The sequence below is a fragment of the Diadema antillarum genome, unplaced genomic scaffold (genome assembly GCF_040938485.1).
Source record: "Diadema antillarum isolate AM-2024a unplaced genomic scaffold, OU_Dant_1.0 seq00001292_RagTag, whole genome shotgun sequence".
In the NCBI taxonomy this organism is placed as follows: Eukaryota; Metazoa; Echinodermata; class Echinoidea; order Diadematoida; family Diadematidae; genus Diadema; species Diadema antillarum.
Window position 1 is genome coordinate 322,985 of NW_027272071.1, and position 12,640 is coordinate 335,624.

The 12,640-nt window shown below is 34.5% G+C and overlaps 1 protein-coding gene across 1 annotated transcript in view; it reads left to right on the forward strand.

Annotated features, from left to right (window-relative positions):
* Nucleotides 1–11,825: 11,825 nt before the first annotated feature.
* The window catches only part of LOC139707992 (semaphorin-1A-like), a 63,095-nt gene continuing 62,280 nt past the window's right edge, over nucleotides 11,826–12,640 (forward strand). The window contains exon 1 of the mRNA XM_071619983.1: nucleotides 11,826–12,014. The gene's annotated coding sequence lies outside the window, so the exon portion shown is untranslated. The remainder of the gene's footprint in view (nucleotides 12,015–12,640) is intronic.

The following is a 12,640-nucleotide window of genomic DNA, read 5'->3' on the forward strand; positions in this document are numbered from 1 at the left end:
GTATGAAATGATGCACTATCCTATCCACTCAAAAAGTCACATAAATAAGAACTCCTCTTGCATTGTAATTATCTTCAGTGTAAGCCTAGTTTAAAAATAACACATTCATTATTCCATGGTAGAGAGTGCAAGACTGGATGTGACTTTTTCCACAGGGGCATACAACACACAATACATGAAACTTGTTAAGTGCTAGAAAGCATTTTCCTTCCTCTCTAACCATTGACATCTCCATGTAATTTCCCATCATGGAGATGAAGGCTGATGTTCACTGGTAGGTGAGATTATTTTTAGCAGCTCACACTGAATTTCTGCCAAGTTATGCGATTTCTGCCAAGTTATGCGATATTGGTCACTCCATGAGAACACTGGCAACAGTTCTGTACAAGCATGGAGAAAGAACTGTTTGGGGGATTTTTTTTGTTTAATGTTTAGAATGATTTGTAACCTATATATGATGATATGGCTCTTTTTTTTTTTTTTTTGTCAAGCAAACATGATATCATAGATGGGGCATGATGGAAAAGGAATGCTATGTCCAAAGTATAATCCTATATACATAACTTTTCTAGTATGGATCAATAAATCTTTAAAAACACTTTTTATTTCCTAATCTTGAATGAAATGTGTGATTGCTGTAACCTATGATATAAAAAAAAAATGAAAGAGACCTCCATCCCAAGTAATCTCATGATGTTGATGGAGACCTCATTAGCACAATGAGATACTGTATTAGCATTTAGAAACAGCTTAGGAGAGAGAGAGAGAGAGAGAGAGAGAGGGAGAATATGAGAGCTGTGTATGTCAGTATGTGTGTGTGTAACATCTACCTAGTTTGTGTGTCTGCACATGTGCAATGTCTGTACCAGTGTCTACTTTGTACAGTGGACTCCTGTTATAATGAAGTGCTTGGGACGGTCGCTTTCTTTCGCTATATCGAAATTCGGTTAACCGTGTTTGTTATAACAGGAGTGCACTGTACATGCATACAAATGTGCAAGTTACCTTTTGTGTGTGTGTGTGTGTGTGCTTGTGCGTGTTTGTAATGTAAGACTCAATGAGTGTTTATGATGACTGTGTATTATACATTCTTGTTACTATGCTTGATTGATAGATTGATTTATGTTGCTGTTTATGCAGGGTGACTGAATAAAACACACACACACACGCACACACACACACACACACACACACAAAATCCCCTAAAACAGAATTTAAATGATGTCATGCAATATGGGAAAACAGTGAAGGAGAATATTTTGTTCACAACAAAAGACAAAAACCATAGAGATAATGTGATACTAAGAAGGAACTAATGTTACAAAAACATCAGTCACAGTGTTTTGTTTATCTGTGTATTGTGTAAACACTATCAAGGACTTGTAGTGCAATATCTTTTGGTGCCATAGATTGTTATTTGACATGATTTGTTTGTCTTTCTCTTATAACACTGTAAAACATAATGATATGTTAGCTGTGTGTTATTGACAGTTTCTTGCCGTGTGCGGGTGAAACAGGAAACACAGAATCTGATGTTGATCTGACTGATGGTAGACCAAATTATTTGACTGCATGCTAACTTGATATCAGATGACAATGATATGATACACTCAGCAAAAAACAAAAGCAAAAAAAAAAAAGACACCAGAGAGTGAACACTTTTTTCCAGTTTATATTTTTCATAGAAGATTTTCATGAAAATAATTGTGCAATATACCAATTTAAAGGTTATTTAATTGGCCATCAGCCTGGCAAGTTTATACGAAGGGGAACTTTATGCATGAGTGAACACATTCATTTTTGTCCTCCAAGGCACAAAAGTAAAAATTGCAGAAATTGACATAATGAAATTAATATGTAAATGCCCTTCAAGATAACAATGATAACAAAAGTTCAATTTAACGCAATGAGAGACATGAATGAAACAGCAGAAATATGTTTTCGTTCCCTTTTTCTCTTTATATTCTCAAATAAAGCATAGTGGGGAAACTGAAGGGGGAACATGGGAATTTTTTGTCAACTCAAAGTTTAAAGGACATAGGGAGTAAGCCACAAAGGTAATAAAATGGACGGAGTTTCTTTATTTCCTTTTTTAATCAAGGAGTTTAAGAATTCATGGGACAAGTTCAAAAACCAAATATTATTTCAGATTTTCTTAATTTGGAATAACTTTCAAATTTCTGCCATCTTTGTTACCATGATTGTTTCTTCTCTCTTTATTGACCTACTAGGTTGATAGCCAAATAAATTACCTTTAACACTGTATATAAAACATTAACATTAGCCAAATAATCTACGAGAAAGATGAAGTTGAAAAAGTGTTTACTTTCTGTTTTTGCTGAGTGTAGATTTATACCCAACATGAATATATGACTGTCTGAGTCCTTTCCACCCATATTATTGTTTTATCTTTTCAAATGTTGTGTTCTATAGCTGCTTTCACTCTGAATCCACATTGATTTTGGGGTTTGGCTTCCTTTAACAGACCAGGCAAAATAACACAGAATGAGGAGTGCTTTCGAACAGCATATGACTCTTTTGTCTTCTGCCTGGAAATATACGAGACAAACGCACGCAAATCCCAGCTTTGACCACTAGTGTTCCTGTGCATTAAACATGCTGTATTTTTGGTTAATAAAGATACATTGCACTGATGATATTTGTCATTTTTTTATCATGGAAAGAGACCTTTCCTACACACTCCACTCACATCTATTACTCTGACCAAGATGTCAATGGTGTTGTAAGCATCAGCCCTTCTTGTTTCTACCTGTACCAGTACGGTATTCTCATGTTTCATCATTATTTCATTTTATCAAAGGCTGATTTGAATGACACCAAAACATGTTAATGCAGTAACAAGTTGTTGTGACAGTAGGTGTGTATTAATGATTTATAAGGATGTATCTTTCCTGGAATATCCCCATATCCACTGAAAAAAAAGGTGAGGTCTGACTGTTCAAATAGTAGAGGACAGTGTGGATAGCACTCATGCTCAAGGTAAAGTGCATTGTTATAATATCATTGAATAGCCAATCTTCTCACCGAGTAGTAAGTGAGTTTGTTGCATGCAAACCCTAAAGTATGAGTCACAATAACTCATATTTCAAGGTGGGTGGTTTTCACACAATTGCTGGATATGCAAATATGGCTTCCTACTCATACTAAACTGATTAAATGACCATAGTTCTTTTCAGTTCTCTGCTTGACATATTTTTTTTTCTTTTTTAGTCCAAGTATAGTCATTATCAACTCTTGGGATACCCATATGAGATTGCCTTTGTTCATTCTCTAGCCTAGAGTACAAAGGAGAAGTTCCAATGAGCAATCATGTAGAAATGAAATGTAAAATGAGCAGCAGTGGTATCCAATCATATATGAAAGATGTGTCAGGAGGGGACAGTTTACATATGAAAATGAATCACTGGCTCAAATTTGCTGTGAGCTGTCTGCATGCTTGAATGCCTTTTTCTTGTTTCTGCTGTCCATCATTTTTATTCTTAACCCGTTAAGGACGGACTGAATTTGCTACAACACAGATTTCCCATAGACACTTGTCCGAGTATACTCGGGACTCATCCTCAACGGGTTAAACTTCTTTTCATATACAAATTGCAGTTAGCCTTTATTTAGCACAGACTCCATCCACAAGAGATTCACATTCTCGTATCCAAAAGAAATACAATAGGATTATCTCAGTATTAAGTGTTTTGATGAACCATTTCCACTTCTCATTCAATCTCAGGATTGACCTTTGTACTTTTCCTCACAGAAGACAATACTTTCTTATTCATTTATAGTTTTTACTATTTAATACCACTGGACATCTCTAGTAGAAATATTACACTTTTAAAAAGAAAAGGGTAAATCAGTGTTTTAAAAGGGGTGAGGAGTGACAGGGTTTTAAAAATGTTGTATTCACCCCTTTTCTTGCTGTATCTAGCATATCTAACTGTTGGATTCAGCTGGATAAAATGGTGAATACAACATTTTAAAAGTGCTGTCACTCCTCGCCCCTTTTAAATGTTGATATACCCTTTTCTTTTTAAAGGACAAGTTCACCTTCATTAACATAAGGATTGAAAGAATGCAGCAATATTAGTAGAACACATCAGTGAAAGTTTGATTAAAATTGGACAATCGATGCAAAAGTTATGAATTTTTAAAACTTTTGTGTTGGAACCGCTGGATGAGGAGACTACTAAGGCTCGTGATGTCATATGAGTACAACAGTATAAAGAAAATGTAAAGAAAATTCAACATATTTTCACTTTTTTCGCATAATGATAGAGCACCTGACTTGCCTCTTTCTAAAGGCAATGGCAATAATATTACCCATAACATATGTCAGTAATGAGTCAAGGGAATATGTACTTTTTTCAAAAGATGAAATTTTGTGAAATTCTCTTTATATTTTCCTTGTATTGTTGTACGCATGTGACATCATACACTGCAGTAGTCTTCTCATCCAGCGGTGACTGCACAAAAACTTCAAAAATTCATAACTTTTGAACGGATTGTCCGATTTTCCTCAAACTTTCAATGATGTGTTCTACTAATAATGCTACATTCTCTCAATCCTTATGTTAATGAAGGTGAACTTGTCCTTTAAGAATGTATAGTGGGCAGAAAATTACATTTTGGATACATATCAGTCACGATTGTGACCTTGATCTTTGAACTTTCATCCTTGTTATTTTAGGCAGCATATCGATCATTCATTTTTTTTTTTGTTCCTTTGGCTAGATGATACCAATACTGGACATTTCCAGCTGAAGGTATCACACATACACACACAAAACATGGGCCAGCATCAAACTACATTTCTTTGCTGTGCTGTTGAAATGCTTCCTTTTTTTTGGAAGTATTCTCATATCCATTGCCACTTGATCTAAGCATGGATGCTTCACATTCTAATCATACTATCTTTTCTTCTACATGAAATTACTGAGATACTCTATATTTTACATAATCCACAGAGCATCACCATAGTAGCACATAAAACAGAACATAACAAAAACACAGGCATGAGACCTTTGCAGGCAGGGGTGCAACGGGTCAGGTGATAGGCCTTTTGTTTGTTCTTTTTCTCCTCGTGTGGGGGGCCTGTATATTATAAGGCAGGGTAGCATGATATTAAAATTTCAGTCATATTGCTAGATCACAGAACATGCGATAATAGTGCAGTCAGCATCTTGATCATGTAACCAGTTAATCACAACTGTGAAATCTGGTCTAATGTCCCATACAATTAGACAATAATCATGCCTGACCCTAGGCAAGTTTTTATGTGCATAACAGGGGCCAAAAACATTCTAATCTTCATTTCAGCTATGATGCTATATTGAGTTATGCTTCATGGTAATATCAAGCATATCATCTGAGAAAAGTATATATCCATTTTAATTATAACAAACTATCAAAAGAAATAAAATAATTTCTAATTTCTGTGTTGTCTTTTTGTGGTACATGTTCTCTTTGTTTTCGTTCAAAATGACTCATGTTGTGGAAGAATGGAAATGAGGAGAAAATGTCCATATTTTGACACAACCACAACTAATTGTTACAACCATCAAGCAGGCTGGAGTTTATAACATCCACGTGATGACCGATCAAACATGAGACCCAAATGATCTCACAACCAGCATCTTACTTTGTCTGTATATCTCTCTTGACACAGTGCCATTTTCACTGCGTATGGATAGCATTCAAATCAAAACACATGTAAAAGGAGAAAGACCAATGAAGGATTTGTGAAGGTGAATTGTTATTGTGGCCTACTGTAAGCAGGGGGGAGGGGGGGGGGGGAGGGTTTGGTGCTTGGATGACCGTCTTTCCATCATTTCATGAAACTTCAGAGGCAACAACACAGGTTTGTTTATGTGGCTTTCAGAGCCTCTGTTAATGAAGCAATTATTGCCTGTGAAAGAATGCAGTGAATTGAGGTAAGAGGTGAGGAGTTGGTGAAGCTTTTGTTCTGATGGAACACCTGGAGAGGTGTTCAGGCTGACTGGTTAACCCCATACCTGCGCCTCCTTATTTAGCAGACACTGATTTGTTTGAGACTGAGCCAGGGGGAGTCAGGAGGGCTAACATTGCCCAGCATGGCTTCTCATTCTGTCATTGGGATACACCTGGCAGGGGTCAACTTTTCTCTCTTCTCATTTCAACTGTTTGACTCACAGACTGTGGGAAACAGCGAGCAAGTGCAATGGACTCAGGGTCTGCAAACATATCACTGAATATTAACAAGAACATTAGCTTGGAAAATCAGAATGTACAGCATTAAGAAAAAGGCACCAAAAAGTCTTGCAAAATATAGCAATTATGTTTTAGATCACTATTATCTAGAGCTGAGTTGGACAGTTTTCAACTAGGCATACACTGTGTCTGCATGATCATAGGTATTCTGCCTCACTGACATTATTTCTCCATTGTCCTTTGTGAAATTATCAGGCCTAAATATTGAAAATTAGGTTTCTTTTTGTTTACCCTCCTTGAGACACTTGATCAAATATTCATATAAAGTTACTGATTTTCTTTTTCCGTTTCGATGAAAAATATAACAATGAACAAAATGAATAATCTATCAACTTTTCATCTCCTTTACTTTGTTTGGATTTGTTTTAACAATATGGCTAGTGGTAGTAAACAAGATTATAGAGTATTTATGAGCAAATTCCCAGTACTATGGGAATGACAAGTGATAAGTGTGAAGGAGTAGAAAATGAGGATAAAGAGCATTACAGTACCTGAAGGGCACAACTGCAGATACCAAAAGACTTGAACCAGAAACTTAGCAATTCAGAGTATTTGGCTTTTTCCACTGAGCAATTCATCATGATCACACATTAATTCAAAAACTTTGTAATAATTGCATTTATCCATTGCAGACATTCGTCATAATATTAGACCATGATTTTAATTCATTCAAAATTAACAAGGTAGTCATTAAAAAAAAGGATATGTCTTGATTTGTAAGGCCATATCGCCATGATGAAATGCTATTCTAACCATTGTTTTGCATCAAAATTTTAAGTAACTGACTTGGGAAATAAGAGGATACTATGAAATGGTAGAAAACTTAAAATTAGTTTTATTCATTAGTTTTACTAAGTGAAGAAATTACACCATTGTGGCATCATTAAAGTGTTGTTCATTTAAAAACATCAACTTTTGAAAATGAGACTCTTGTGACAACAAAGTTTGGTTATGAGCCAGAGCCCTGTTGCATAAAAAGATACAAAAAGCAGTCAGATAATCAAACACAGTTCAGGTATCAGCCATTCAGAGTTGATTATTCAGAGACTTATGTTTGATGTTTGAGTTATGTTTGATGTTTTGACTCCAACTTTCAAGCAACAGGGCCCAGTCTAATGAACAGGCAAGCTCAAACTATGAACGGGAGACTAAGTAGAAGCAGGGCGATGAGACCGAGAGGAATGGCAGAGGCAAGGATTGTAAACAAAAATATGTTTGCAGAAATGGAAGTAGGCCTCATGGAACACAAAAATTCTCTATCACTACAAGTCGGCCATGTGGCACCAAACATCAGTGCTGTCTATGAAAATGGCAAAAAAAAAAATGTGATGTCATGTACTACTGAATACATACAATACACTATCAAAACCTACTACTTATACTTACCTGTCTCGTGAACTGAAGACCAGTCAGCCTGTTGAAACTGTACACACATGATGTATACCTACACAAGATAAAAGCTCTTTTATAATAACATATAGGTATTACTTTTGAAAATTTAAATGGATATGGATTACAGAGTTAATAATTTCAAAATGTGTACTGACTCCAACATCTCTCTTTGCACGTTTCACTCGCTCTCCTATTTTTTTTTCTTTTTCTTTTTTTTTTCTGTAAGATTTCTTTTGTATGATTTCCTTTTTTATGTGTGTGTTTTCTTCCATATTTGTTCACGTTGAGGATGGTAGATGTGTTGTTTGTGTTATGATTCTTGAATCGGTATATAACGTAAAGTGTATCAATACTATGTTTTTTCAGTTTATTGCCAGAACAACAATGCTGTCGTATGTTTATTTCCGCTCATTAGAGATATACCAACTCAATCTTGTGCGACATGAATAATCCATTCACTAGCATCGATCCTGATTTTCACTTGTTTAATACCCACAGTTCATTTAATTGTTTTACCTCTGATGAATTTAATGTGCATTGCAAATATATCTCAGAACTTAGTATGATTCATTTTAATGCCCGTAGTCTCCCGAAGAATTTTGAAGATATATCCATATTTTTGTCCTCACTGAAGCACTCTTTTAGTATAATTGCGATATCAGAAACATGGATATGCAAAGACCCTGTGATTCCATTTAATTTACCCGGTTATACTTTCATTCATTCAGATAGAGTTTTTGGTCGTGGAGGAGGTGTTGGTCTCTTTATAAAGAATGATATTTTTTTTCAAATTCGATCGGATATTTTGCTTTCAAGTGAAATTGATAAAGGTATTTGTGAGTATTTGTTTATTGATTTTGTACATGATAACTCCAAGTACACTGTTGGTGTCATTTATAGAAAACCGGACTCAAATGTTGACGATTTCATAGAATTTTATTCTGAAGCCCTCTGTACTGTAACGAAGGAACATAGAAATATATTTATAACAGGTGATTTTAACGTAGACCTCCTTAAGTATATAGAAAATCAAGATGCTTATAAGTTCTTAATTGCTAATTTTTCATTTGGGTTTGAACCTCTTATAAAGAGTGCAACTCGCGTTACTTTAAACAGTGCAACTCTTTTGGATAATTTTTTCACAAATGTTATGAATTGTCAATTATGTTTTGGTACATTTAGTAATGATATTACAGACCATTTACCTATATTTCTAATGTTGAATAAGATAAGGAAAAATAAAAACATTAATCAGAATTATTCCCGTAAAATAACAGATGAAGGAATTTGTTTATTGAATGAGAAACTGATTAGTGCAGATTGGTCAGCAGTATATGATACTTTCAATGCATCTGCAGCATATGATATATTCATTGCGAAATTGAATCTTTTATATGATGATATATTTCCCTTAATGAAAGTAAAAAAGAAAAAGATTCGCAAACCGTGGATAACTCCTTTTCATCTTCGGTGTATAAATAAGAAGCATAAATTGTATAAGAAATTTGTATGTGATAGATCTTTAACAAATGAAAAGAAATATAAAGATTATAGGAATAAAGTTAATAATATATTATGACACGCCAAGAAAAAATTTTATTGTAGTAAATTAAATGAAAATAGAAATAATGTGAATAAAACTTGGTCTGTTATAAATTCACTGCTTAATAAATCATCAAATGAAATGCCTACATTTTTTATAAAAAATGAAGAAAAAATAACAGGTTCTCAACTGATTGCAAACAATTTTAATTCATATTTCACAAATATTTGTAATGAAACATTATCATCTTTATCAAAACCTAGTTCTGATATGCATTTTAAAGATTATCTCCAAAGTGATTTTTTCCGTTCTTTATTTTTTAACCCTACCACAGAGAGTGAACTCTTGGAAATTTGTAATGCTTTAAAAACAAAGTATTCTTGTGGTTTTGATAATCTAAGTTGTAATATTTTGAAACAAATAATATTTTCCATTGTTAAACCTCTTGTTTATATATTTAATTTGTCTTTAAGTTCTGGTGATGTCCCAACAAAATTGAAAATTGCAAAAATTATTCCAATGTACAAGAAAGATGACCCGCATTTATTACAAAACTATAGACCTATATCAGTTCTCCCTGTCATATCAAAACTACTTGAAAAGTGTATATATAACCGTCTGAATTCTTTTCTAATAAAATTTGATATACTTTCTAATTGTCAATATGGCTTCAGACGAAATCATTCAACCACTCATGCTGTTATAGATTTACAAGATAAGATTATTTCTGCTCTAACCCTTAATAAATATGCTATTGGAATATTTATGGATTTGTCAAAAGCTTTTGATGTTGTTGATCATACTATTCTTTTATATAAGTTAGAACATTATGGGGTACGTGGGACACCTTTACTCTGGTTTAAAAATTATCTGTCTGATAGATTTCAATATACATCATTTAAGAATTGTTCCTCAAATTATTCATTAATAACCCGTGGTGTTCCGCAAGGTTCTATTTTAGGTCCTTTATTGTTTTTGATTTATATTAATGATATTGTTCAAAGTTCTACTATGTTCAAGTATGTGATGTATGCTGATGATACTACTTTGTTTTATACTCATCCAAGTTTGATTGATATTGAGATTAAAGTTAATCAGGAGTTGGATAAAGTTAGTAATTGGTTTAAAGTAAATAAATTAATTGTTAATTCTGTTAAGACAAATTATGTTATATTTCACCGTAATTTTTGTGATGATAAATATATTTTTGATGATGTGTTATATTCTATTGATTCTGTTCCTCTAAAGAAAGTTGATTCGGTAAATTTTCTTGGTGTTTATATTCAGAGTAATATGCATTGGGATGTACATATAACGAATGTAGCAAATAAGGTATCTAAATGTGTAGGTATATTATATAGATTGAAAAATATTCTTCCAGAGTTTGCACTTTTTTTGCTGTATAATACATTTATGCTTCCGTATCTTAATTATTGTGTATCTGTATGGGGCAAATATAATAAAACCAAGATAGAAGCTTTACATAAATTGCAGAAAAAAGCATTACGAATATGCTCTGGTAGTCATTATCTTGCTCATTCGGCTCCTCTTTTTCGTAAATTTAATACTTTGAATATATATGATTTGTATACTTATAATACCGCTGTTTTGGGATTTTATTATCTAAAAGATATGTTACCTCATAATATTTCATGTATGTTTTCAACTAATAATGAAATTCATAAATACAATACACGAAATTGCAATAGATTTCATATGTGGGTAGCAAAAACAAATCTGGTTTCAAACTCCGTACGTCACCAATTTCCGTTAATCTGGTATTCGATTCCTAGAGATATTTGTTCACGCAATAGCCTGTCCTCTTTTAAGAAATTTTTGAAAATATACCTTCTAGCAAATCACACATAGTCATAGTCAGTTTATCATATCATTTGTCTTATGTTTTTGTTTTGTTTTGTGTTGTTATGTTTTGTTGTATTTGTTGGTTTTCTGTCCATGTCTACACTTTGACTTTGTACCTTAAAAATCAATTATGTTGTGCATAATCGTAAGGGAACTTACTTCACAAGGCCTTTTTGGCTTTTCTCAAGTTCTCTTTTTTCATTTTCACTGTTATATGTAAATGATTGATTATCATTTTGTGTATTGTAAAATCCAATACTGTTGTATTGTTTTATCCGAAAATGAGATGAATAAACTACCATATCCGTGTCTGCATCTGAGACTAGTAGGAGTCTCCCCCCCCCCCCCCTCATGTGTTTTCCACTCTAGTGACCTCTCCGCCGAGCAGCACAAATAAAACGCACTGTTCACACACGCAGAGCACACACGCTCAGGGTACACACAGTTATCGGTTGCCCCCTGTGGGTGGAGAGTAGAGCAGAGACGCTACATTTTTTCAGGAGGGGATTTCAAACCTGAAACATTCTGTTTCTGAAATGAAGCAATACTCATCTACAGTATAATGAAAAATTTTCAATAAAAAATTTTGCTATTTACAATTACAGACTAACTGCTGGTCCATGAAAACTCCTTACTGAAAGGACGAGTAGATTCAGAGTGTTTCAGCAACTTGATATGTATCACCCCTCTATCAAAATGAACCAGCCCAGAACTTAATGGTTAAGAAACTGCTAGGTAGCAATGGGAAGAGAGGGGAGGGGAACGTAAGGCTTGGAATACAGAAGTGCTGTGGATACTGCTATGCATCGAAGGGCCTGGACAGGGTGAAATATTGTTCCAGATGATACTCAATGATTGCTGCCTGTAATTTCTGGTTTTGCAGATACTTCAGTGGACATCTGCATCATTACACTATGGATATCTATTGATCATTGAAGTCAGCTAACATCTGAAGGTAAGGAAACCAATGGCGGATTTGTTTCACTTTTCTATCATTTGTTGTTGGGCACGATAGTGAGAAGGCGATGAAGCCCTACCAGACTTACGGCTGCCGTGTTGGGTAGTAGCTCCCACCAGACGCTAGTCCCCCTATGTCAACAAACGCGCACATAGGTGTAAGAGCTCGCATTGGCCCCTCCCAGCTCGTACCAGGTTACTGGGATCCACGTCCCCCTGCCCCAGGCCAGGGTAAGTAGCTTGCTTGGGGCGAGAGATGGGTTTGAAGAGATGGTGTTATCTGGTTGAAATGGAAAACTGGTCTGGATTGTTTTAGCTCTGTAATATATGTAGGTCATGAATTGATAAGCAAGTAAGATTCAACAAATGACTATGTAATATAGTATCTGACACTCGAGCAGAGTCCAGTAGGAGTAGCATTATTTGAAAACTGAGATATGTACATGTATATTCTTGCATGGGCTGTGTGCATTGCAGCTGTGTGAAGTAATTAGCATCCATTAGAGAAAGTTGTGTTATCTATCACTCTGTTACATAATGATTTTACTTCTCATTACCACACCACTAACAAGCTGATTACAGTCACATTTTAAGATATGGAGAAAGGGAAGAATAGAGAGAAAG